This window comes from Mirounga angustirostris, unplaced genomic scaffold, assembly GCF_029215605.1.
Source record: "Mirounga angustirostris isolate CCGP_5_RB_7025 unplaced genomic scaffold, mMirAng1.0.hap1 SCAF_2, whole genome shotgun sequence".
NCBI classification, from domain to species: domain Eukaryota; kingdom Metazoa; phylum Chordata; class Mammalia; order Carnivora; family Phocidae; genus Mirounga; species Mirounga angustirostris.
The window spans coordinates 31,061,580-31,083,705 of record NW_026991710.1 but is presented as its reverse complement, the minus strand read 5'-3'; the positions used below and the strand labels follow the sequence as shown (position 1 = coordinate 31,083,705).

The following is a 22,126-nucleotide window of genomic DNA, read 5'->3' as shown; positions in this document are numbered from 1 at the left end:
TGCCAGCTCCCTGATTGTTTTAAAGACATTTTAGTAGCTTCCCATTGCTCCTAAGACAAGAAGACAAAATTCCTACTCCTATCTTCAAGCTGATCTTGAACCATCTCCCGTCCCGGGGCCCATCTTTACAGGCCTTCTTTTAGACCCACATTATTATTCGCTCCCGCCCACTAAAGGGCTTTTGCTCCTGCTGTAGTTTCTTTCTGGTTAACTCCCTTCATCTTCCCTGAGAAGCTTCTTTCACTTCCCTTCCTTATTGGGTCAAATCCTCCACTATTGATTCACATTGCACTCATTACTACTGAAAGTTTACATTTATTGATTATCTGGTTAATACATGAATCTCCCTCTTCTAGACTACAAACTCTGAGTTTGTAGAACATCTTTTGTGAAACAGCCAGTTAATTTACTGAAGGTTTCAGAAGGACACATCAGAAATGCAATGGGAAGAACTTTTATGAAGAAAGAAAAGTGAGCAGGGTTAGAGAGAAAGGTTTGGGGTCCTCAGAAACATGCAGTTGGGGTACCTGGGTGGCTCAGTCGGTTAAGTGTCCGACTCTTGATTTTGGCTCAGGTCATAATCTCAGGGTTGTGGGATCAAGCCCCAGGCTGAGTGTGGAGTCAGCTTGAGATGCTCTTTCTCCCTCTCCCTCTGCGCCCCACTCCCCACTCATGCATGCACTCTCTCTAAATAAATAAAATCTTAAAAAAAAAAAGAAACATGCATTTATTTGCTGAAATTTAGCATCCTTTGAAATAAACCACCCAGGATATGATATTGGGCTAAGTTCTGGAGATACACATGGGTGTGTAACTTTTTTTTTTTAGTAACAGAAGATCTGTATTTAGAACATACACATATCATGTAATTAACCAAACTCTTGCATTCAATAAGATGAACTCAATAAAAAAAACGGGCAAGGTCTTGAACGGACTCTTCCCAACTGATGTAGATTGGCCATGAAGAGAACTATCCATCCCAGAGACATTGGTGCCAAAGAGGGACAGAATGCACACCTCAGCCTAAAAGGCCTTTGAAGTGGGGCCAAGAGTCCAAGAGGAGGAGCGTGTCATAACTACTCCTGGTGGAAAAGAAAAGAGGCCAAAAGATCCTTTGGTTTACTAGACCTCAACGATGGAGTTTCTCACATCTGAAAGGTGTAGCCAACAGGGAAGCCTCACGATACCGGAAATGGGTGGACACTCACTGGGAGTGTAGCTTTTTGTTTTTAAATGTCTGATTCTGAAGTGTTTCCAACCTGTAGAAACCATGGAAGACCGGGACAATGAACAGCCACCTCCCCTTTAAGCAACATGCCTAATGTTTTGATTTTGCTCCGAAGAAGCTGCTCTTTCCTGCTCTACCGTGGACAGGTAAGGGCGGCGATTCTGATCGCCCCTTCAGAAAGACAGGAAGGACCGCGAAATTCGCTCACCAGTGCCCACACTGTGGGAAGGCCACCCATGCCTCCTGGCAAATAATTCATCAAGAAATGTTTAGCGCTTGACCTTACATAAAGTGCTGTGGGAGATAAAAAGACATTTATGGGACATACTGTAAGAAAAAATTTACAACCATATGAGAAAATAAAACACTTTCATGTGAAAGAAGAACCAGCAATAAAAATAATGGATAAGCCTTGATGGAGAGAGATGCAGAAAGTGCTGAAGGAGTTAAGAGAAGATTGTTTCTAGTTAAGTTTCTTCATGGAAATGGATTCCCTACGGAAAGTAGCACACCTTACCATCAAGGAAAGTTCACTTCCTTGTACTAAAAGGCCAACTCAGGATAGTAATTTTATAAGGCAAATTACAAATAAGTATTTCTTCTGTGAACAAACAGAAGTGTAAGAGGGCCGATTCCTTATCTGAACAGTATTTATAATTATTTTAGCTCTTGACTGGAAGGACAATTCAAAGCTTGGGGAAGTTATTTGTTCCCTTACCGGCTAACCTTAGTTTGGTGGACTTAAGCCAAATAATCCTTTTTTTTTTTTTGCCTTGACAAAGAATGGGCTAGTATATTCACCTGATGTATTAGGTCGGCTCCACACTAAGAGCCTGCTCTGCGAAGGGCGTGATTCTCAGTGTCTCCCAGGCCTGGAGATCTGGGCAGCATTTCCCTTAGAGCCCAATATTTCCAGAGGTCTGCATTTAGGGCTTCGAGAGAAGCCCCATGTTGGGCTCCACGCTTAGCGTGGAGTCTGCTTGAGACTGCTCCATGCCCAGCACAGAGCCCCATGTGGGGCTTGATCTCACAACTCCTGAAAGTATGACCTGAGCTGAAACCAAGAGTCAGATGCTCAACTGACTGAGCCACCAAGGCACTCCTATGTTTAACCTTTTAAGGAAATGCCGGACTATTTTCCAAAGTGGATGCATCATTTCACATTCCCACCAATGTATGAAGGTTCCAATTTCTCTGTATCCTTGGAAACACTTGTTATTGCCCATCTTTTTGATGGAGACATTCTCATGAGTGGCTACTACTATAAAGTGGTACACTTCATTATTTTTTTAACATACATCTTTAAGAATTGTTTTCTGATTACAGAAGTCATACAAATTAACAAGCACAATTTCTTCACGTGCATGCACTGATTTGATTCCCAGCTTCTAGGCCAACAATAATACCATCTATGTGTTGGCACAATTATTTCCCCCAATTTTACAAAGAGATGGAGGCTCAGGGATGCTGAGAAGCTCTAAAGCTGGGACTTGAACCCAGGTGTGCCTAAAAGCTTCTGCTTTTCACAACTGTGTTGTCCTGTCGTATTGGCTACTTTGTGCATATATAAACACATGAAGATCAAGTGGGATAATGAAGTGACCTTTATGAATTTATAGCATCTAGTAAGGGAGAGGAAGATGTTGAAGGGACATGGCTTTTGGATTATAGAAACAGGAAACATGTTATCTGTTGAGAGATTAAGGAATAGAGCACTGATTTCTGTGGCCACAGAGAAATTTAAAGAAGACCTGGGATTAAGGACTCTCACATCAGTTTGGATAAACTAGTGTCTTCATCACCCTATCTGGAGAATGAGAACATTAATCATCCTAGGGTTATGGTCATAAGTAGCATCAAAATACGTGCTCAACGTGTTCATCTTGTGGTTTGTGCACTTGAGAGAATGAGGCCAGTTTCTCCTGAATTACTCTATTATCTGAATGCAGCAGGATACCTTATTTTGGATTTGTGGTTATTTTCCACCTCACATAAAACAGTTCCTTTATTTTATTCTTTAGAGTTGAGGAAAAATTATTCTGCTATAATTAAAATTATTTTGAGTTTTGGCCACAATCAGGAGCAGTTCTAGAAATAAAAATTCCTTGTGCTCTAGTTAAACATTAGAAAAAACTTCCCGCTCACTAAAATCCTTTCTCTAGAAACCTATTCTGTGGCACTATGCATGTGATTATGATACCTTTATCTACACTCTTTTCAGTTTTCAAGTTTGCATATGTGACTCAAATAGAAGATTTCAAGGGAACTGATCTTCTAAGTAACTACTTTGTAAACATTGTTAGAGGTGGCATATTTTCATACATAGTTTCCTGAAGAGAACTAGGCGAAAGTTCCCCAACTTCGAGAATCTTAAACAAAAGGAGCATGCTAGTGTGGGGTGGGACAGAGTTAATTCAGGAATGAGAGCTACAGACTAGAACTCACATTATTTAAAAAATATGTGTATTTTGAACAAAGGATCCTCACTGTCTAAATCTTGAGCTTATACGTGGCAGCCTGAATTTGGAGGGTTTATTCTCCCAAGGGGTGAGGGGGTGGGGTGGATGCAGATAAGAGAGCAGTTCCAGTTTTATCACTCTTATGTGAATTTTGTGCTAGGGTTCAAGTGCTCAGCGGGGGGTGGTGGGGGGAGCCTTGTTTCTGTGGACTATATAAAGGAGAGGGAAGGAGGAAATGTTAGGAGGATAATTCCCCAATTTTTATTTCTTAAAAGGTGCTCTTGTGGCTGCATTTCCTCTAAACCCAATGTTTGGTGTCCATGTGGAGTGAAACGCATCTTTCTTGGTCACGCAGTGGATGGAAAGGTCAGGAAGGATTTTTTCCTAAACCAGCAGAAGGTCGAGCAGGAAAGCGGGGAGAACGGATTCTGCTGATGTATCTTCAGTAAGTGACCGTACTGGTCTTTGAAATCATTAAGCTTTGGCATTTTATTCTGTCTGAAAAGGTGAAGTGAGTTCTTTTATAAGGAAATGAAAAAACATCTGCTAGATGATTATAAAGTAACTTCTGAGTTTCTAAGTGTCATTTGGCCTTCATAGGCACATCAGTAATGCCCCTGCTTAACAGTCAGTCAGGGCCATCTAACCTGGTGTGGGGGCATCTGCTCTGAGGTGGGGCAGCTAACACGGAGGCAGGAGTCTGCTGGCTAAGAGCGTGGGCTCTGCGGTCACACAGAACTTGACTGAGTCCCAGCTCCGCCACGTTGAACAACTTGCTTAACCTCTCTGAGCCACCCCTCTAAGTTAGATGATGTATACAAATCACTTCGAGTGCTGGGCACATACGAGGTGCTCAGTAAATGTGAGCTATTCCTGCTGGCCTGACAAAGAGATTTTAACTACTACCAACACAATAGGGGCCCTTGCCCCTCCCACTCATCCTAAGGCGTATCTCATGTCATCTGTATTTTATTTGGCCTCTGTGTTTGAGTGCCTACTATTGTCTAGTGTGCCCTGACCCAGAGTCCTTGCGCCTGATGGGAAGGAAAACTAGGTGATGTCATCCACTGAGGGTAACGGGAAGGAGGGCCAATCAATGGGGTGGCGATGGGGCAGCGGGGAATGCAGTTCCAGATGGGTTGAGTTTAAAGGGGTCTGGGGATCTGCAAGGGGATCTGCCCTGCAGGCACTTGTTATCAAGGGATCTGTAGGTGTGTGGGGAGAGTGGGGCCGGAGATGGGGCATCTGGTGTCATGCGCATCCGAGCCCCAAGTGGCTCACACATTCTGACGTTGCCAGAGGTTGGTCAGGGAACTAGAAGACGTAAAGGGCTGTGCGGTGAGGGAGGAGCCAAGGGGCACACCCATACTTGGGAATGGGGAAGTGGCAACTGGAGTGTTGGGGTATCTCCTAGGGCCCCAGATAACATGACATGGGGCTATCTGGGTCTTTTGATTAATATTTATTAAAATAACGTCCCAAAATGTAGCTTTCTCTCGAGTCGAGATAACTGCAAATCTTATATTCTATTTACAATTCTCTAAACTCTGCCAATCCTTTCAAGAGTGGTTTTCCAACATGGTTAATTAAAGGAAAGGACAGTTAAATGCTTTATTTGAAAATGTAATATATTTGATTTTTTAAAAGTATCTCAGTGACCAATAAACAAACCCTTCTGCAGTACTTAAGTCATTTTATAAAACTAATAAACTCATAAATAAGGTAAATCTTCAGGTGTCATAAACATTTCAATCCAATATAAAACAAAGCAAAACTGGGGCGCCTGGGTGGCTCAGTCGGTTAAGTGTCCAACTCTTGATTTCGGCTGGGTTGTGATCTTGGGGTCATGAGATTGAACCCCACATTGGGCTCTGCACTCAGCAGCAGTCTGCTTGAGATTCTCTCCCTCTCCCTCTGCCCTTCCCCCTGCGCTCACACTCTCTCTCTCTAAATAAAAATAAATCTTAAAAAAAAAAGCAAAACTATCTGAAAATTTTCAACTTAAAAGAGCCCAAGTCTAAATCAATCAGCTAATGACACATTTTAAAGTGGAATCAAAAGACTTAACATGTTAATTAACAAATTACCTTATACACTGTGAATACTGTACATGTTCAAAATAGTGAATACAGGCTCTTCCACAAACTGATCTAAAAATATAAATACTTTGGGTTTTATTTAGTTCATCATAATTTAATTCTAAACCTTCCCAGGGTTAAAACACCATCTCGTAAGGACATAATTTGCTTTAACATGGAATCCATACCTCACAAAGGGCTCAGTCTTCTCACCTCTGTCCCCAAGATTCAGATTACGAGTTAGCTAATTCTCAAGTCCTCTGAGTCTCCCATCTCCAGCACAACCTGCCACTGACCGGAATCGATGCATCTCATCACCATTTGAGAGTGCTCTGAATTCGCTGTCCGCACCTCCTTGCGACACAGTCATAACTCCTAGGTGCGTACAGGACCTGTGACTGGATTCCGCATCACCAAGCCCCAGGGTCAGACCTGATAGTAGATGGCAGGCAAACAGGGACCGGTCATGGAAGGAGATGGAAAACCAGGAGTGAGAAGTAGAATCGTCCAACAGAAGTCAAAGGAAAGAGAGAATTTCAGAAAGGAAGGTGGCATCAACGTCAGCAGTTTAAAATGCCACGGGGCAGTCTATAAGGTAAGGGGATGAAATGTGACTCTTAGTCTTTTTTTTAAGATTTTATTTATTTATTTGAGAGAGAGAGAACGCGAGCAGGGGAGGGGCAGAAGGAGAAGCAGACTCCCTGCTGAGTGTGGAGCCTGATGTGGGACTCGATTCCGGGATTCCAAGATTATGACCTGAACCGAAGGCAGACGCTTAATGGACTGAGCCACCCAGGCACCCCACGACCGTTAGTCTTAATGGTCATAAATTTAAATTTAAGATTCAAATTTTGTCAGTGAAATTTTCACATCACAGTGTGGGTAGACAAACAAATAACCATAAATAAAGAGTGAACTAAGAAGTGAGAAACTGGGAACTGCATTTAAAGGCAGAAATGAGTCAAGAATTCTTTAAAATTCCACTTAATAGTTTAATAAGGGAAGCTGGGGGGGGGGGCGGGATAGCCAAAAAGGAGAGGAATGAGGCTCAAAGGAAGAGATGTCTGTTCTGTGTTTTATTTTAATTTAAAGAAAAGGGGGGGGGGGTTGAGTGTGTTCACTGAGGAGAGTGTCGACTCCTTTTTCAGGGGGAAGATGGGGGTTCTAAGAGCTTGAAGATTTGGGACAGAGAGAGCATTAGTACTTGATGAAGCAATGTCCCAGGGGATCAAGGCTAAAAGCAAAGAAGTCCAAGTGAAAAGGTTGACCTTGAACAGGAAAAGGAACACCTTATCCTCTGAGAATGGAGGGAATGAGGAAAGAATTGATAGCAAGGTAGATACAGTGTGGCGGGGGCGGGGCAGGAAGCTGGGCAGCTGGGTGGGGCTGTCGGTGGAGCTGCCCGAATCTGGCCCCAGGGCCAGCCTGGCAGCAGTGCACGCAGCACACTGTTTCTGGGAACAAATTCTGGGCTGGGATGGTGACAGCTCCAGAAATGGCCCAACTGGAGCCATCAGAGCTTCCAGGTAAGGGAGCAGTTCATATTACTCATAGATCAGAGAAGAAATCCAGAGGTTTCTGTTCAACGTTGGTCTCTGGGTTCAGGAAAATGAGACCAGAGGTTAAGATGTGCTCAAGAGTAGTTGCTAGCATCTCTTAAACTAGAAACTGGGTTTCTTGGCTTCCAGAATCATGCTCCCCTCTTAAAAAAAAAAAAAAAAAAAAAAAGGTAACCAATTTCTTCTCCACCTCCCTCCCTGGCTAACCTGTCCTCTTTCTTCCTGTTTCAGCGTGTCACTTTCTCTGAAAAGCCTTCCCTGACCTCTCTCCCCTCCTGTCTAAATCAGATTCCACAAAGGCTCTTATATACCCCTTTTATCCTTCCTTTGTTGCACCATAGGCTGAAATTCTAGTTTTATTTGTGTGACTGTTTCATGTTCCTCTTTCCCAGTAGATATTATAAGCCACATGAGGATAGGGACTCTTATTTGTTCACTTCTGTATCCTGGTCAGCACATAGCTCAATGCCTGCCATGCAGTTAGTGCTCAATAAATATGACAAATGAAGGGCGCCTGGGTGGCTTAGCCAGTTAAGCATCCAATCCTGGATCTCAGCTCAGGTCTTGATCTCAGGGTCGACAGTTCAAACACTGCACTGGGCTCTGTGCTAGGCATGGAGCCTACTTTAAAAAAAAAATTATGAATGGATTTATATTCCAAGTGTATGGTGTGGGAGCATGGGATTCAAGAAATTTGTTTGCCTGTTAAAGGTAACATTTGTGAAAAATGCACAATGGTGGGATTCCCCGGCAGGCTGACTTACACTTTCTCTGTAGGTCTGGTATCTGGGAAATGCTTGATACATATTTGATGAGCCATTAAGAATTTTTGCACTATTGGAATTTTAATTCCCTTAAGAAAACAAACATAGCTGCCTCCAAGTCACTCAAAATAATTTAAAGATATTACCTAAACATTTAAAAAAACATTTTAAAATAAACAAATTAAAAATGTCCAAAAATGTTATTCAGACTAAATATTAGAGTTCATCATCAGTACTTTGTTAATAGTTATAGTGAAAATACTGATCATATAACTAAGGTAGCTTTTGGGATAATATATAACTAGAAAACCCAATGTTTTATTTCTGAAGTTTCACACTTTCGAAGTGTCTCAGAAACATCTTCTTAGATCCAGCCTTGATACTTAATGAAATTACCAATTTTTAGTATAGAAATTCATGGACTTGCAAACATTTAAAAAGAGAAAGCGGGGTGCCTGGGTGGCTCAGTTGGTTAAGCGACTGCCTTCGGCTCAGGTCATGATCCTGGAGTCCCAGGATCGAGTCCCGCATCCGGCTCCTTGCTCAGCATGGAGTCTGCTTCTCCCTCTGACCCTCCTCCCTCTCATGCTCTCTGTCTCTCATTCTCTCTCTCTCAAAAAAAAAAAAAAAAAAAAAAAGAGAAAGCATCACCAATGAACTCTCTGCCACCTTTCTCAGAGAAGGAAATTTGTGAACACATGCATGAAGGTTAGGATCATACAGTAGGCAAATATTTTTCCATGTCCCACCCAAAGCAAACAAATGAAAATTGAAACTTCAAAGACAATTATAAAATATCTCCAAATTTAAAGATACAGCATCCTTTTCTAGATTCATAAGAGGAGGAAAAACAACTGATTTGGAAGAACTTAAAACTAAGTTTTATAGGGCGCCTGGGTGGCTCAGTTGGTTAAACGACTGCCTTCGGCTCAGGTCATGATCCTGGAGTTCCTGGATCGAGTCCCGCATCGGGCTCCCTGCTCAGCGGGGGGTCTGCTTCTCCCTCTGACCCTCCCCCCTCTCATGCTCTATCTCAGTCTCTCTCTCAAATAAATAAATAAAATCTTAAAAAACAACAACAACTAAGTTTTATATAAACGTGTGTGTGTGGGGGGGTGAGTGCATACAGTCTAAAAAAAAAATCAAACAGATGGTAATTAAAAAAATGGAAATGTTTAAGATATGGAAAATGGCGAGTTGAAATAAATTAATAAAACACTGGAAACAAGCTCACCAAATTTTTTTTAATGGGAGAATAGTTTCCGAAAGACAGCGGCCCATTTAGGTGATGAACACCAGATGCCAAATATAGTTCATTATAGACAAAAGTACTCTGATTAGCTTCAGGGGAGAAGGAGAAAAGAATCAGGCACCAAAGGTGGGAAAGCCAAACACAGCCCTCCACGGGCTGCTGGCATGTGGCTCCCCAATTGTCCCCAGCTAACTCCTGGTCTAAGGACAAAGTTGTTTTCTCTCCACCCTTCGGTCAGTGAATCCTGATCCAGAATCATCTAGTTCACTGGGCCACCACCACGCATAGTGGACGATCTGAACCCACAGTCAGGCCACGGCCAGCTGTGTGTCCGTAAGGTCAGAGTCCCTGAAACCCACTCTTCAGGGGAGGAAGAGCTCAGAAGACCGCTATGGGAAGTCACTGACATGATCAACTAATTAAAGGAATCTCTGACTAGGGATGTCTTTGCCTTTGGAAGGTCCAGAATATGGGGGTATTGTTGCAGGGGAGAAGGGTACTCGCCGACCCTCCCCAAATCCAAAGTCTTTGTTCCCAGCATAACCAAGGAGGCAATGTGGCTGAGTGCCCCTAACTTATCCTTACTCTGTGTGGTATGAGAGAGAGTGGGGGAGTGGAGGTAGGGGGACTGAGGGTGTCTTTCTCCTCCTTGAATTTTAGTCTGAAGTCTAAAGTCTATCCATTGCTTTAGTGAGTGTTTTACAGAGTGCTGAGGGCACACAGTGCGGGACACAGTCTGAGCACATCATCTGGTGGCGGACAAAGATTTATTTACTCGACAGTCCGATAAAAGCCAAGTTATTCATAGATACAGCGTGTGCTAGAGAAGACTTAGCTTGTTGTAGTAGAAAGAATTTTAGGCTAAGAGTTAGCATATTCCTGGATCCCGGTCTTGACTCTGTTATTAATTTAGGGTCATGTGATTTTGGCCAAGCCATTAACCTCTCTGGGCCTCAGCAGCCTCGGAGGTGAAATGGAGATAGTGAATCAAATGACAGCTAAGGCCCTTTTTGGATCTAACACTCTGGAATGAATGTGGCCTGTGTTCAGAAGAGGGAGTAATCATTCTGGGATAGAATGATCAAGAGTTTTCATAATAGAAGCAGGGTAGTTTTTTCATTTTCTACAAAGCCTGATTTCTCTGTTGCAAAACCCCAGGGTACAGAAGTGTCAAATGTAGATTGCAAATGTCCCTAGCAACCTTTGCTTCACAGATCAATAAATACTGGTAACTGTTTGTAATTTTTTCTTCCAGATACTTTAAGTGCTACTTACAATCATTACTATTGCTAAGTGCTAATTATAATCATTACTATCTGTATTAACATGGAACACCAAGTATATGTTTCTTCAACAAATATTTATGAATTTAGAATTATATCCTGGGCGTCCTTCTACCATGTCGTCACGTACATCTCATTATTTTCATTAGTGCAGGGTGTTGCGTTGTGTCTGTGAGTGGTACTTCATTTAAACAATGCCTATTGATTATAAAAATTCCTTGCATACCCATGTCCTAAAATTCAGTCTCGACATTGCCTGCCTCTCTTCCCATTCCCGTCCATCACCAGGTCTGGGTGCTGTCACCCAGTATCTTAGGAAGCCAGCTGTGTCTTTCTCTCCCTCCAAGTACCTCTGCTTCATTCCAGTGGAGGTCCAACCACAGGTCCTACAACCACAGCCCCTTCACAGGTCTTCTCTCTCTCCGGCTCTGCAGCCAGAGAAGCAAATCTTAGGACTTACACGTTGAAAACCTTCGATAGCTTCTCACTGTTCTTAAGGCCACTGACTTACAATGCTTGTCCGGTCTATAATTTGCTTTACGATCCACTGCCATAGACTCCGGAATGCATGAGTGGGGTTTTAGTCTGCACCCTAGGCTGTACGTTAAGTTAGTTGCCCCGGTCAGGAATACACACGTCCCAGGTCCTCCGTAAGAATGCTGTCACAAGGGCTGCAGGCTTGAGGCGGTTTCTGCAGGTAGGTTAGCTTCTATATCTCCAATCAACACAAAGGACTTTGTTAACTAGCAGATGGATGTTAGAAGCTGTTTTTCCTCGGGGAAATCACTTTCATAGGAGATGTACGGACTGGTTGGAAACAGAGTCGAGGCGCCCCCTTTCTTGCACCAACACCGTGGATAGTAGATCCAGCCACCTGTACCCTCCCAGGGGGGCCCAGGACTTGTTTCTGCCAAATGCCTGACTCGTGGCCAGCTCAAAGGAGTCTTGCTGTTTAAATTACACTCTTAGGTTAGCTCAACCCTGCCTGGCGAAGAGGTCACCTTTGCCTCTAATGAACTTCCCACGAGATATAGCTGGGGAAACTAAACGAATGGAACCAGGGACTTCATCAAGCCTACACAATAGGCCGCATGACTGTTCTGATTCCTGCTTGTGGATCAGTGTTGGAAGGTGGGGCTGCATTGAGCCTGAGATTTGCTTGCGGACCACGTGGGAGGCTGTGAGGAAGACGACCTTTACCCTCACTCAACTCTAGATAGTGGAGGTTTCGACATCCACCAAAAAACCCCTAAATAAATAGGAAGGATCACATTGGTAGAGGTCAGATTACGTAAAGCTCGTGGCCTACAAGGCCCTGCACCTCCTGCCTACCTCTCCTGGTACTCCTCGTGCTCACAACATTTCTAGGAACACTGCTCCCTCTGGACATGTGACCACGCTGTTCCCTCTCGAACCCTTGTGGCTCCTCGGCCTCCTGAGATGTCACTGGGATGTGCTTCCTCAGGGAGGCCCTTCCTGCCTCTCAGTCCAGGTCCCCGCTCCCATCCACCCCCAGCGGCGCCCAGGACCTCTCTCCCCGCCATCCGTCCACACAGGAACGCAGAGCGATAGGTCTGTATGGTTATCACACTGATAATTATGAGATTGTGTCCAGGTCTGTTCTGTTCACCTTTGTCGCCCCACCAGCTAGCACGGCCTCTGCAGACATTTGCTCAGTAGAAGAACATTTGGATCTTAGTCCACACAGCATTAGTAGAGGGGGAAAAAAAAAAGCTTTTTATGGCACTAGGTTCACTAACTAGAGCGGGCCCTCTATAGTGAAAAAATTTTACAATAAAGTTCTTAAAATAATCCAATCAAACTCACAAAGTAAAGGATGCGGAATATATAAAATAAATAAGGTGAGGCAATGGCCATCTCTTTTAAATACTATAAATGCCAACTTGGTTATTTTGAAAATCCTTTATGGAAATGAGGACCAGGAAAAAGTCATCATCTTCAAGTCTCTTTTCTCCCAATTTTGCAGTTTCCTTTAGTCTCGGCACTTATAGAATGATCATTCCAGCATGTAACTAAGTTCTGCTTTCTCAAAGAACTCCACGTTTGTCTCCTCAGATGAAGTCCTTGGCACCCTCCCTACTTCCCACTAATACAAACATGGAAATATGACTCCATCCCTCCCCACCCCCCTGCCGACAAGGTTCTTTCTATGCTTGAGATACAGAGGGCATTTAAAACAGACCCTGGATAGACATTTAAGTAGATGACTTTATAATAAGGAAAGTTCTATATATGGTTAGAGATTCAGGGCAAATCCCATGTGCCTAAAGTTTGAAGTCCGCTGTCACTCCGTGTGGCTTTTATCAATGGTAAAGACGGAGTGAGCTGTGGGGAGACGTGGGTCACCTGATCGCCTCCCCCAGCCCCATCCTTTCCTTCCGTTCCACACCCTACGGTGCTGCTCTGGTCCAAACCTCACATTTTACATCTGAGGAAACTGGAGGCCACAGGCTGAGACTCAGAGTTACCACACATCTATGAAGTGCGGATCAAATATGCACAAGATGCCGTCATGTGTGTTTGAGGGGATGATTCCGATGACTTCTGACTTACAGGCGGGCGCGTGCGCGTGCCTCACCCAGTCACACCTGCCATCGAGGGCCTGCCCGGTGCTAGGGGGGCAAATTCTTGAGTTTTGTTTGTTTGCTTGTTCTGCTTTTTGTTCGTCTAATTAACTCTTTTTTTTTTTTTTTAAAGATTTTATTTATTTGAGAGAGAGAGAATGAGAGAGAACACATGAGAGGGGATAGGGTCAGAGGGCAAAGCAGACTCCCTGCCAAGCAGGGAGCCTGATGCGGGACTCGATCCAGGGACTCCAGGATCATGACCTGAGCTGAAGGCAGTCGCTTAACCAACTGAGCCACCCAGGCGCCCTCGTCTAATTAACTCTTACAGGGTAACTGCCTGTCAAGGGTGCAATTTCAGTGATTTTACTTTCTCTAAAGACACTTCAGCTTTTTTTTTTTTTTGAAAGTCACACTTTTACTCCATTAAATCTTTTAATCTAGGCAGGGTATTAAAAGACAGCCCTCGAGCTCTCTCCACACCAGTGGGCTGTGACTTCTCTAACCCCTTCCTTTGTTTTCAGGCTCACCTCCCCAGAACCACACCTCAACCTTGTACTTTAGCACCAGGAAACACTGGCCTTTTAGCTTTGACAAGTGAGAGCCTCACATTGGTAATGGAGGTGGAACTAACTTGAGGCGGGAGGATCAGGCCTCTGTCAGCCATCTTCTGAGGCTGGACCTCTGCCTGGGTTGCAGCGTCATGCTGAAACTGTTACGATGTCCACTTCTAGGACATTTGGCCTCCTTCACCAAAACCAAATCCCAGTAAGGATCATAAAACCTGTCCCGTCAAGCTCAAAAGAGAATGCAGATAAATTGTACTTTGTAAACTAAGTCTTGACTGTCTGGCCAATTAACTCTGTTTTATGATTTTTTGTAGAAATGACTGCAGCAATAAACGCATCCTGGGACACGCTAGACAGCCAGCAAACCAGGATTCAAACCCAGGTCTTCTTGACTTGAAAACGTGAGCTCTCCCAACTTCCCCCAGGGTGCCCCCTAGAGGCTGGGAAACACAACAGGGAAAGGAATTGCTTTGAAGTCTTTTAGTCAGAGTACAGGGCTTGGCAGGTGGGGGACGGGGTGGGGCCGAGGGTTCCCGACCTTGTTTTGCCTCTGACTTGCCGGGTATCCTAGAAAGAGTTGCTTTCTCTCCCCAGGCCTCAGTTTTCTTATCCCTAAAACCAGGTGTTTGGATTAGTGAAGGCCCTTTCCAGGTCATGATTCTGTAGCCTACAGACATTTTCAGAGTAAAGGCTGTGGAATATATAAAATAAGAAATATATGCGGAATATATAAAATAAGAAAAGAGGCTTCAAAATTTACTTGGAAAAAAGAAAGATCTTTTTATCACTCAAAGGATCAAAGGAAAAGGTCGCAAAATTACGTCATTTGAAATATAAAGTGGGATTTGTTGCCACTGGAACCAAAGGAGGGATTCAACTCGATAGGGAAAACAGATAAAGAAGGAAATGTTTTTATGAGGCATTTTTAAGTTTCCATGAAGTAATTACTTAAAAATCCCCAATTTAAACTTTCAAGCATCTGAGTTTGGCACAGTGTCTATGAAAGAAGAAAAGAAAGGAAGGAAGGAAGGAAGGAAGGAAGGAAGGAAGGAAGGAAGGAAGGAAGGAAGAAAAGAAAAGAAAAGAAAAGAGAAAAGAAAAGAAAAAAGAAAAAGAAAAAGAAAAAGAAAAAGAGAAAAGAAAGAAAACCCCAAAGCAAAAATCAATCAGTTTGATAATTTCCTCCAAAGACCAAATAGAAAACCTGCAGAGTGCTTTGTGGGTTAGTCAGAAGACTCGGCTTGGCGTCAGCAGACCTGAGTTCAAGTCTTGGCTGAGTGATCATCCCGACCTCTCACTGTCCTTAACTTACGAAAGGGGCATAATAATCCTCTCTCTACAGATGTCACAGGGAAGATCTAATAAACTGAAGAACTATATGAAGAACTGTTTCATTATAACTCATTGCCTGCCAAAAAAAAAAAAATTCTTTCACCATATACAGGGAATGACAAGGGATACAGATTTGGAACTTTGTTTGAACTGCTTCTTAGCCAAAGTTGAAAAACTGCTACAACTCAAGGGAGTGGGAGAAGCTGCCTGAAAGCTGACATACAGAAAACCAAAACTCCCAAACCACCAAAAAGGATCTTCTTTTTCAGGGGTAAAGAAGGCAGAGGTAACATCCCAGCCTTAAAGTGTGGGAAATGCAGTTCAGAACTTGGCAGTTCAGAACCATGTCTTCACTTCCTTTATTTTTTCCCTTTCATCAGAATCCAGGTTGGCATCCAGTCTTGGGGGATGTGCTTTGCTTCCCAGACTTCACTGTACTTACGAACTGTACGGGGATCTTGTTAAAGTGCAGATTCTGATTCAACAGACCTGAGGTAGCATCAAGACTGCATTTCTAACCAGCTCCCAGGTGACCGCCAGGCTGCTGGTCCACGGACACCACTTCGAGTAGCAAAGCTCTTGGCTTTCTGGGGACAAAATGGTGGAGGACTCTTTTTGGAGACATGCGGACCTGGGTCTGAATGCCATCTCATCAGCTCTGTGTGACCTTGGGTGAATAACTTCACCTGTGTAGTCGGACTAATACCTATTTTATATAGGAGGATCCTTTGAGATATTAATAAAAAGATAGGATTCTTTTCAAATTAGTCTTTCCCTTGGCTCCCCTAAGCTCATTATCTTGTCCCCTATTACTCTTTTTTTTTAAAATATTTTATTTATTTATTTTTTAAGATTTTATTTATTTATTTGAGACAGAGAGAATGAGAGACAGAGAGCATGAGAGGGAGGAGGGTCAGAGGGAGAAGCAGACCCCCCCGCTGAGCAGGGAGCCCGATGTGGGACTCGATCCCGGGACTCCAGGATCATGACCTGAGCCGAAGGCAGTCGCTTAACCAACTGAGCCACCCAGGCGCCCCTTGTCCCCTATTACTCTTGATGATCCAGTTGCCTTATTTCTCTTTACTCTGAATCTTATTGTTTAATTACCTTGTGCGCACATGCGCACATACCATACCTTCTTTGAGGGCACAATCGTCTCTGATTTTATTTCTTTTAGCACATAAATCAAGCAAAAGTACTCTTAAGTTTTGTTCGTACAAAACCCTGAGTTGTATGATAATAGCATGCTTCCCACCCTTCCCGGTCCCTGTAGCGTCATGCAGGGGCAGAGAGGCCAGCTGCATTTCCTGCCTAACTCAGACTGACATGTCTGGGTTGCAGTTTCTTCGCCTGTAAAATAGGATTTCTGCCTGCACCTCAAGCGTTGTTGGGAAAATTCAGTTAGCTGAGTTATGCAAAGTGCTTAGCCAATGTGGTAGGTTGCAAAAATGACCGCGATTCCCCACCCCTCCCTGAATCCCTCCTGTTCCCTAAGGGGGGTTTGCCAGTTCCTCCCATCCAACGGTGGAGTCTACTTCTCCACCCTCTGAATCTGGGCTGGCCTCTTCACTGGCTTTTAGAGGAGGCTGGAGGAGAAGCAACTCGTGTCCCTTTCAGCCTAGGCCTCATGGAGTGCTGCTTCCACGCTCCCTCCTACAGCCATGGGCCAACACGTGAACAAGCCCAGGCGGCCTGGGACTTAGCTGACGGTCAGCCGACACTCGGGGGGCAGGGCTGCCTTGTGACCACAGATGCATGAGGGAGTCTGACAAGACCGGCGCAGTCGCCAGGCCCCAACTGCTCACCCACAGGGTCATAAACTAAATCAATAGTGGTTATTTTCAGCCACTACGTTTTGGACTGGTTTGTTACACAGCAATAGATAATTGATACTCGATGTAAGTAATTTCTCCACAAATAGTGGCTGTTATAACATTTTGGGGAAAAGGTACTTAACGAAAGATCAGCTTCCCATACCACTAAAATCTGTCCTTTTCGGCCAGGCATAGTAGGAAGGTGACTGCGCTGGGAATTGGGATTCTCAGACTATGGCCCCAGTAGCTTTTGTGTTAGGCGACTGTATGACCTTAGACACCTCATTTAGCCTCCCCGAGCCTCAGTTTCCTCTAAATTAAGCTGCTCAGAACCAGTGATTTTTAAAGTTCTTTTCTGGGTCTAAGAAGGATTGAGGGTGCACTTTCCCAGAATGCGACACTTATTTCCTTGTTAACAGTTCTGAACCGAATTTTTCCTGTCTTGTCGACTCAGAATGTCATCGCAGGCAGCTTCGCTCTATTGGTTTTGCTGTTTAGCAAAACCAGTTGTGACTACATCCCACACTTACCCTAATAACTTTATGCAGAATCTGGGAGGTGAGCCTCCTTCTCATGGACCACGAACCCACATAGCCAAGCTCATTAGGAGTCCAAAGAGAAATAATTACATGTATGTACCTTCTGGTGACGGTCTAAGTATGTGGCTCTTCACAACTCTCTACGGGTGCAGGCAGACTTCTATTCATTTCTAGGCTGCCATAGTCTGGAGAACTGAGACTGCTGGTCGTCTGACCACCAAAGAAGAGGGATAATGCTTCACAGCCGTGACATGCAGACCCAATCTTTATCACACAGAAATGACCCAAGGTATGCACTCAATTACCCAATGGAAGGAAAAAGACAACACCAAAATCAAAAGAAATGTCCAAACTCTAGGGTGTAGAGATGGACTCTGGGACTCAGAAACAAATGAATCACAAAGGAATCCAAATACATGTTGTATGACAGAGCTCTGCATGCGGCAGTGACAGAGGTGACTGTCTCTCTGTCGCAGGCCCTCGGCGCCTCCTGCGTCCTGCTGGGGGGCGCTCCGACATGGCATTTCTGCACCGAGACACACGTCCACTACTGCGCCTGCTACACAATCAAGGGTGTTATTCCCAGAAGGAGTTAAGCTAAATCAGAGGATGTGTATACAAAACGAGGGCAACCGTTTATCCTAACTTAGCCTTCCGATGTACATATTTAAGTCTGCGCGAAGATGCACTGCGTTGCTGAAAGTGCGAACTATACTTGGCTCCTTCTTTATCAACACCTTTCTCCGTGAGAGAAACAAAGGGCGTAGAAGGGGAAGCACGTGGCTCACAGCTACCTGCTTGCAACAGATGTATTTTGAAATGACATGGAAATCAACTGCAGAGACCTGAGTCACCCAATATTTTCTTGGCTTGAGGTCCCCAATACCTTTGTCCCACTACGTATCTTTAGAATCAATTCACTTCTCACTCTCCTCTCGTGTGGATTTTTACAGCAGCTGCCTGGCTGGGATCTTTCCCATTTCAGTCTTCTCGTTGCAGCTGGAGAGAACTTTCTAAGAAACAGAGCTGCTCTGCTTAAAACCCTCCACTGGCTTGTCTGAAGACTGTTAAGTTCCCTGAAGGCAAGGACAGTGTCTCTGGCACCTGGCTGAGTGTGCATCTGATTATCTCTAGACTTACAAACCTGCTGTCTCCAAGGTCAGGGAGGGGTTTCACTTCATTTTAGAGAGCCACTTGTCCACTGAATAGAATGGAATTCACTGCTCAGGGTAAAATTTGAGACATACTCCTTTTTAATATTCGCTGCAGCTCAGGAGCATCTTTTCCAAGATGCTTGATGACACTGAACTAGTATTTTGACTTATTTTAAGTATCTGCTTCAGGACATATCTGATGGCTATGTTAAGTCTTAGGATAGGGTCATTTTTTAAAAGGATTTTATTTGAGAGAGAGAGAGAGAATGCACATGAGCAGGGTAGAGGGGCAGCGGGAGAAGGAGACTCCCTGCTGAACAGGGATCCCAATGTGGGGCTCGATCCCAGGAACCCGAGATCATGACCTGAGCTGAAGGCATACACTTAACTGACTGAGTCACCCTGAGGGACCCCAGGATAGGGTCATTTTGATGATATATGGTCGTTCTGAAGATTCCAAACTCTATGGGACCAGAATATTCTCAGGTGAAAAGGGTGTGAGTAGATAACAGATTTCACTTTCATGTTATTCTCTTAAAACGGCATTCAGGTGGTAACCACACTAAGAAAGGCTACAAATAGGTGACCCATCTGACCTGCAGATGGGTGAAGGCTCCTCCCCTAGGATGAGGCTACTGACTCTTCTTTTCTAGATATCTAGAAAGTCTACCTCCAACCAGATAATCAATCTAATGACAAAAAAAAAAAAAAAAAAAGCAGAAGCTAGGTACTATTTAACCAAGACCTCAAAAGGGCCCAAGATTCAGGGTTACTGGGAACATTGTGAAACTAAGGGAATTTGCAAGCTCAGGTGGAGGAAACCCAGCTACTGGGAGACTGGTATTCAATTATTTGGAAACTGGAGTCCCTTCCAAGAAGCTCAGTAAATGGGCTCTTGAGGCCTCCAAGGCAGGGCAGTTGCAGGAGGAAGGCAGACAAGTACCCACTCGGCCCTTGGGCTGAGACTCAATTCTGGCCAGAACTTGGCTAGGTTGTTTCCAGGCTCAGAGAGACATGAGGTGGGAGGTCAGGGGAATCATTCCATTTTTAGGCTATTGAACATATTTAGGTGACATGCAAGTTTCTGTCTGGTTTTGAATCCAGATTTGCAAAAGCTCTTAGAACATAGCAAAGACGGGTCATGTTTCTGGGGAAGCACTTATCACATACTTGCTGAACAGAAAGAGCAGGACCAGGATGAACAGTGAGTGAACAAAGAAGAGAAATAAACCCAACCCCACCTTCCTGTATTCATGTCTCCTCCATTCCTGGTCTGGGATCAAGGCAGCTTCCTATAACTAATTCTTCACACGTTAGGGAAGTACAAAGAACCCCAGAGTCCTACTTAGCCTTAAGAGCTTCAAAGTACTGTCTCAAAGACCTGCCTCACGACTGCTGAGGTATTCTAAAGATACTGGTGTTTAGCATCAGAACTTCTAACATCTGTCTCCTTAAAATATTAACTGGAGAATTAGATGTGGAAATAAGTGGAATATTTTTGTGGGAATAAACAGAATATTGTGTTTAAAAGCAGCGACCACTTTCTATTTCTTTCTTTCTTTTTTTTTTAAGATTTTATTTATTTATTTGAGAGAGAATGAGATAGAGAGAGAGCATGAGAGGGGGGAGGGTCAGAGGGAGAAGCAGACTCCATGCTGAGCAAGGAGCCGGATGCGGGACTCGATCCTGGGACTCCAGGATCATGACCTGAGCCGAAGGCAGTCGCTTAACCAACTGAGCCACCCAGGTGCCCCTTCTATTTCTTTCTGATTCAACTCTCAAAACGTCTCATCTTTTCTACAGCCTTGCTCCTCACAACAGCGTGGTTAGGGCCACCCAGGACACTTATAAGCCATATGAAAAGGGCCGCCAGTAATTCTCACAGGGACGGGAAGAAAATAAAACACCCTATTCTTTAATGATCTGAACCACCTCGTGGAACACCGACTTCCTCTAAATTCACTGGGCAAAAGTCTATATACCACAATGTAAAATAAAATGTACTAAGTTACTAAGGGGAGGTTTTGTTTTGTTTTGTTTTTAAGGTTAATTACAGTCCTGGAAGGGGGTAAAAAGTCCCACTGATTTTGAAATCTGTCTTGTATCATTGGAAAAATTCTTCAGTGGTGGTTTGTGAAAATCTCACCTCATCAGGGCTGCCAAGGTCAAATGAGACCCAAGCAATCGACCTGGGAGATGCCTGCCTAATTATTATATATGCAGCAAACAGTTTGTGACCATTTAACAGTTTGCACCTGGCACGCTCTTTCAACACGTGCCGCTTCCTAGCGCTGCACCCTCCCCGCCCCACCCCACCCCTTCCCACCGCCACCCAGGGCTCCAGCACCGCGACCGGAGCAAATCCTGGGGACCCAAGGACATTTCAAAGAAACAGCGGCGGTCAACATTCCATTTCCGTTTTATTCAGAAACGCTCAGATGCTTAAAAATGGGGGGAGGGGGACACTTAGAAATAAGGCAAAATCTCTTGCAGTTTTTCCAACTCAAGTTCTCAGGCGCAGCTGAAAGTTCATTAATTAGGGATTTTTTTTTTTTTTTTTTTTTTTTTATTCATGAGAGACAGAGCGAGAGAGAAAGGCAGAGGGAGAAGCAGGCTCCCAAGGAGCAGGGAGCCTGATGCGGGACTCGATCCCAGGACCCTGAGATCATGACCTGAGCCGAAGGCAGACGCTCAACCATCTGAGCCACCCAGGCGCCCCATTAATTAGGGATTTAAAACCAAAACTGTTTCATACACCACTGAGATGCCAAGCTTTCCAAACTGTCCCCGTCTTGAGTTTGGGGGAATTTGTAAAAGTCCCGCCCCCCCCCCCGCCGGTGCTGGATTTGGCCTCCCTTTCTGTGCCTTTGTTGAATTCTGTGACTTTTCCGAAGTAATCAAACTGAGAATTGCCTCGCCCCCCCTTTTTTTTTTTTCCTGCCAGAAGGAAGTAAAGAAATAAAAACGACCTGCGAGAGAAATCGGGGAAATACTGCCCCAAAGCCGAGCTCGGCAGGAGGCAAGCCCACGGCGGGGCCCGACGCGCGGGGCGGGGGACCGTCCCTACCTGGGGCCGGGCGGCGGCGGCGGCGGCGGCGGGGTCGCGGCGCCCATGGCTTCGCCGGCCTCGGGCGGCCGCGCCGGTGAACGCCAGCGGCTCAGCGCCGCCCGGAGCCCGCCGCGCTCACAGCGGCCGCCCCGGCACCGTCATTGGGCCGGCGCGTCACGTGGCGCGGCAGGCGGGCGAGCCTCCCCGGCACGCGTAACCCTTTACCTGCGCGCCCCGAGCCGCGCGCCCCCCCGCCCGGCCGCGCGCCCCTCGGAGCCGGGCTGCGCATCCCCGGGCGCGCTCGGCCTCCGGGCAGCCGCTGCCGGCCCGCGCGCCCCCCGCCGGCCCGCGCGGGGTAACGTCTCGGTGCCTACTTTTCCGTCGTGCTGGAGGGAGAGGGGAGCCTCCTAGGATGCGGGACGTCAGTGGGGAGATCCAGGAATGCGGCCCCTGGCAAAGGG

The 22,126-nt window shown here is 45.1% G+C and overlaps 1 protein-coding gene across 1 annotated transcript in view; it reads right to left on the bottom strand.

Annotated features, from left to right (window-relative positions):
• The window catches only part of CUNH4orf19 (chromosome unknown C4orf19 homolog), an 82,598-nt gene extending 60,819 nt beyond the window's left edge, over positions 1-21,779 (bottom strand). The window contains exon 1 of the mRNA XM_045881341.3: positions 21,684-21,779. The gene's annotated coding sequence lies outside the window, so the exon portion shown is untranslated. The remainder of the gene's footprint in view (positions 1-21,683) is intronic.
• Between the last annotated feature and the right edge of the window lie 347 nt (positions 21,780-22,126).